Source organism: Bos grunniens, chromosome 2 (assembly GCF_055505025.1).
Source record: "Bos grunniens cultivar Pamir isolate PY7600 chromosome 2, Bosgru_T2T1.0, whole genome shotgun sequence".
Taxonomy (NCBI): domain Eukaryota; kingdom Metazoa; phylum Chordata; class Mammalia; order Artiodactyla; family Bovidae; genus Bos; species Bos grunniens.
Window position 1 is genome coordinate 92,019,731 of NC_141166.1, and position 5,878 is coordinate 92,025,608.

The 5,878-nt window shown below is 40.3% G+C and overlaps 1 pseudogene; it reads left to right on the forward strand.

Moving 5' to 3' along the window:
• Positions 1-2,470: 2,470 nt before the first annotated feature.
• On the forward strand, positions 2,471-3,364 carry LOC147378338 (large ribosomal subunit protein uL18 pseudogene; annotated as a pseudogene).
• The last annotated feature ends 2,514 nt before the right edge of the window (positions 3,365-5,878 follow it).

A 5,878-nucleotide genomic window follows, 5' to 3' on the forward strand; every position in this document is an offset into this window, starting at 1 on the left:
TGACCTAGAGCCAGACATCCTGGAATGTGAAGTCAAGTGGGCCTTAGAAAGCATCACCACGAACAAAGCTAGTGGAGGTGATGGAATTCCAGTTGAGCTATTCCAAATCCTGAAAGATGATGCTGTGAAAGTGCTGCACTCAATATGCCAGCACATTTGGAAAACTCAGCAGTGGCCACAGGACTGGAAAAGGTCAGTTTTCATTCCAATCCCAAAGAAAGGCAATGCCAAAGAATGCTCAAACTACCGCACAATTGCACTCATCTCACACTCTAGTAAAGTAATGCTCAAAATTCTCCAAGCCAGGCTTCAGCAATACATGAACCATGAACTTCCTGATGTTCAAGCTGGTTTTAGAAAAGGCAGAGGAACCAGAGATCAAATTGCCAACATCCGCTGGATCATGGAAAAAGCAAGAAAGTTCCAGAAAAACATCTATTTCTGCTTTATTGAATATGCCAAAGCCTTTGACTATGTGGATCACAATAAACTGGAAAATTCTGAAAGAGATGGGAATACCAGACGACCTGATCTGCCTCTTGAGAAATTTGTATGCAGGTCAGGAAGCAACAGTTAGAACTGGACATGGAACAACAGACTGGTTCCAAATAGGAAAAGGAGTTCATCAAGGCTGTATATTGTCACCCTGCTTGTTTAACTTATATGCAGAGTACATTATGAGAAACCCTGGGCTGGAAGAAACACAAGCTGGAATCAAGATTGCCGGGAGAAATATCAATAACCTCAGATATGCAGATGACACCACCCTTATGGCAGAAAGTGAAGAGGAACTCAAAAGCCTCTTGATGAAAGTGAAAGTGGAGAATGAAAAAGTTGGCTTAAAACTCAACATTCAGAAAATGAAGATCATGGCATCTGGTCCCATCACTTCATGGCAAATAGATGGGGAAACAGTGGAAATAGTGTCAGACTTTATTTTTCTGGGCTCCAAAATCACTACAGATGGTGACTGCAGCCATGAAATTAAAAGACGCTTACTCCTTGGAAGGAAAGTTATGACCAACCTAGATAGCATATTGAAAAGCAGAGACATTACTTTGCCAACAAAGGTCTGTCTAGTCAAGGCTATGGTTTTTCCTGTGGTCGTGTATGGATCTGAGAGTTGGACTGTGAAGAAGGCTGAGCGCCGCAGAATTGATGCTTTTGAACTGTGGTGTTGGAGAAGACTCTTGAGAGTCCCTTGGACTGCAAGGAGATCCAACCAGTCCATTCTGAAGGAGATCAGCCCTGGGATTTCTTTGGAAGGAATGATGCTAAAGCTGAAACTCAAGTACTTTGGCCACCTCATGCAAAGAGTTGACTCTTTGGAAAAGAATCTGATGCTGGGAGGGATTGGGAGCAAGAGGAGAAGGGGACGACAGAGGATGAGATGGCTGGATGGCATCACTGGCTCGATGGACCTGAGTCTCAGTGAACTCCAGGAGTTGGTGATGGACAGGGAGGCCCGGCGTGCTGTGTTACATGGGGTCGCAAAGAGTCAGACACGACTGAGCGACTGATCTGATCTGATGTCATGTAAAACTTACATTAAATAAATTTGTGTGCTTTTCTCTTGTTCATCTGTCTTTGTCAGTTTCATTTTTAGACCTAGCCAGGAATCCTATGAAGGTCAAGGAAAACTTCTTCCTTCTATCTATCTATCTACCTACCTACTTATATATCTTAACATGTCATGTAAATCTACACAGCCATGATGTGAGATGTATATTGTGTTACAGATTTGTCTCCCCACTAGATGGCAATGAACTTCTCCCAGGCTTCCCCATAAATGTACCACCTCACCCCCACCCCCACACAAACACATCAGTGTTACATACTGCCCCACGTGTGCTATGAAGTGTGATACTAGGAGTAGAAGAACACAAAGGAGAAAGCAGTCCCTTCTACCTCAAGAAGTCAGGGAATGTTCCCTCCACAGAACAGGTGAAGACAGAGCTGTCTCTTAGAGGCAGAAGCGACTTAGCTTGCATACACATTTAAAGGCAGGAGGAAGTGAACTGAGACCAAAGTTCAGGTGAAAAATCCCAAAAGAAAGAAACAATTCGGGAGGCACCAAGAGTTTAGTGGGTATGCAAACCACAAAAAAACCACCTGATACCTCTTATGTTGTGCTCTTTCTTTTAGAAAAGGTCTAGCACACCAAGTTTATCCTGCTGTTGCCATGATTTTGGTAATCCTGTTTGCAGTTCATGCTTGGGGAAGCTGGAACACTTGTACCGTCCACGCCTAGCACTGTGCAGGGTACAGAGTGATACAAAGGAATTGTTATTGTTGTTTAGTCGCTAAGCGTGTCTGACTCTTTGCGATCCCACAGACTGTAGCCTGCCAGGCTCTTCTGCCCATGGGATTTCCTAGGCAAGAATATTGGAGCCAGGCTTTTCCACCTCCGAAACCGCGCTGGTCCTGCAGCTCTGTGGCAAGCCACCAAGTCAGGGTTCTGTTAGGCAGGATGGGGATTGTTAAAGTTGTCAAGAACAAGGATACAAGAGATACAAAGAGATACTTCAAGAGATACAAAGTGAAATTCAGAAGACAGCCAGAGGGCAAAACTGACAACTATGCTCAGAAATTTGGTAATCCAAGATAAAAATAGGTACAACACACCTAAATACAGAATGATCATTCTTGTAACGAACAGAGATATTGTCAGATTTCTTATGCCTGTATAGAAGGAGATATGATAGTTTGTGCAGCTTATGCTCACGCACTCCCAAAACATGGTGTGAAGGTTGGGCTGACAAATCTTGCTGCAGCATATTGTACTAGCTTGCTGCTGGCCGGCAGGCTTATTAATAGGTTTGGTATGGACAAAATGTATGAAGGCCAAGTCAAGGTGACTGGAGATAAATACAATGTGGAAAGCACTGGTGCTCAACCTGGTGCCTTCACTTGTTACCTAGATGCAGGACTTGCCAGAACTACTACCAGGAATTAAGTTTTTGAGGCCCTAAAGGGAGCTGTCAATGGAGGCTTGTCTATCCCTTACAGTACAAATGGTTCCCTGGTTATGACTCAGAAAGCAAAGAATTCAGTGCTACACCGAAAGCACATCATGGGGCAGAATGTTGTAGATTACATGTATTACCTAACTGAAGAAGATGAGGATGCTTAAAAGAAACAATTCTCTCAGTACATAACGAACGTAACTCCAGACATGATGGAGATGTATAAGAAAGCTCATGCTCCAATACGAGAGAATTCAGTGTGTGAGAAGAAGCCTAAGAAAGAAGTTAAAAAGAAGAGGAAGAACAGTCCCAAAATGTCACTTGCCCAGAAGAAAGATCGGGTAGCTCAGAAGAAGGCAAGCTTCCTTAGAGCTTGGGAACGGGCTGTCGAAAGTTAAACAAAACCACAATTCCCTAGCAAGATTTTTTCAGATAAAGACAGTAATAAACTTATTGAACAAGCAGCAAAAAAAAAAAAAGAATATTGGAGTGGGTTGCCATTTCTTCTCCAAGGGATCTTCTCACCCAGGGATTGAACCAGAGTCTTCTGTATTACATGGGGATTCTTTACCACTGGGCTACTGGGGAAGCCCACAAAGGAATTAGGTAACATTCTGGTTTTCAAGAGGTTTGAATTGAAATATCTAGAATAAAGGAATGTTGCTAAGATGGTAGATTTTAAATGCTCTCACCACAAAGAGAAAATGATAATTACATGACATGATGGAGGTATTATCTATGGTAATCATTTGATACTGTGCAAATGTAACAAATCAATACTTTGTATGCCTTGTTCATCTTAAACACACACAATATTATTTGTCAATTGTATCTTAACAAAGCTGTAAAAAAATAAATAAATAAAATAGTAGACAACAGGTTTTTTAAAAAGTAAAAGAAAATAAATATTCTATCCCTTACTATCAGGCAGGGCTTCCCTGAAGGCTCAGCTGGTACAGAATCCCCCTGCAATGCAGGAGACCTAGGTTCAATCCCTGGGTTGGGAAGATCCCCTGGAGAAAGGAATGGTTACCCACTCCAATATTCTGGCCTGGAGAATTCCATGGACTGCATGTAGTCCACAGGGTCGCAAAGAGTCAGACATAACTGAGTGACCTTCACTCACTCACTATCAGGCAGGCAATACTATATAAAGAGCATGGTATTGGTATGAGTTGTTGATTTGAATACCACTTTCAAGTTACTGAAGTTTCCCAGCCTCATTTTTCTCCTCTGTAGAATGGAGCTGTTGTGAATGAGGTACTGCTACATGTCAAAGGCTAAGCACAGTGCATTACCCAGGAAAAGTGTTTATTTAGCTTGACACTGGTAGCCCAGGTAGCTGTTACTACCTTTTTTTTTTTTTTTTTGGCTTCACTTCACCATGAGGGATTCTTAGTTCCCCACCTGGGATCAAACCATGCCCTGGCAGTGAAATTGCAGAGTCCTAACCACTGGACCCACCAGGGAATTCCCTTCTGTTACTATCTTATACATGGGCGAGAATTTTTTTTCCAATTTTTTTCCTTGTATATTTCTTCTGCTTTGTCTTCCTACCTAAAAAGATACTTTTAAGACAAAGACCATTTTTTATTTCTTTTGTGTCACCTGCTGTTACAGTAAAATGACTATACTTAGTACATGCAATATAAATACTTATTTCTAACTAGTAGTTAAATACAGAAATAGGAGTCAAATACTCTGGGTCCAATGTTATAACCCCTTTGAATAGGTTTTCATGTTAGTGTATGAAAGTTTGACTAAGTGCATAAAACATTGTGAGATTGATCAAGCATTTAGAAACAGAAGTTAATCCAAGTAAAATAACAATAATAAAATTAACGTATAAAGGACATTACCTTCTTAAATCATGCCTGGGCCACTAACTTCCCATATAAACATAAATTATCAGTCAGAAAATTCTGGTTTTTGTTTAAGTATTTAGAGAATAAAGCTACTGTCTTTGGACAATGCTGAAAAGAACAAGTAATTGTTTTGCTCATGAAATAGATGCTCAGAAATAAACACTAATCCTTAATATCCAAGCCTGTAAGGTATCAAGCAATAAACCTCAATATTATATTATAGAAATTATTTTGAGGGAATATGAGAATGTTGCTGGCGTCTTCCTGCTTTGCTTACAAACCAAATACTGCTTCTGACAGAATTCTCTCAGGGTGAAGTGATAGGAGGATAAATCCAACCTTTGGCTTAAACTTAAGATCCCAGGGGAGGAAAAGCTTAAAGAACCTTGAGATTTTCAGAGCGCTTAAAAAGAACATAGCTTTGGAATGATGGAAAAATCAAAATAATAAATTCTAAATTAATTATGTTATTACCAAAAATCTCAAATGAGAAAGAATAGGGCAAAGCATCCAAATAGATCACTGTGGCTTCTCAGGGAGCTCAGCAGTTAAGAGAACGTACATAAACATAGTGGAAACAACTAAAGAAATGTGATAAGAAATTTAATTTTCTTGACCATCTGTGATTTTTGATTTGGGAATTTATAGTTTGTTTTTGCCTGAGAAGCTGTATGAGAGGTTCTAAAAATTGCCAAGTAGCAAGATTTGGGTTGGTGTTTGAATAAGTTGTTTCTGATTATTCCCCTGGTTTGAATATTTCTCTACAAGAGGTGTCAAGTCATGGCAACAAGGAAATTCACCCATCTATTCAGAGCATTAAAAATATATCAGGCAAAGAGCTCAACGTTCTAAGTTAAACTTGTTTTCTATTTGGTCTTAGTGTACCCAGTTAAACGTAGGGGCATAATTTCCGCGAAGATATATCTTAGTGTAGTATATGATTTCTGTTGAATCATGTCTCAAAGTCACAAAAAAGAAAACCTATCTGTGGGTAAGAGAACACCCTGTGTACCACGGTTTCTCAAACTTTAATGCCCATCCAAATCA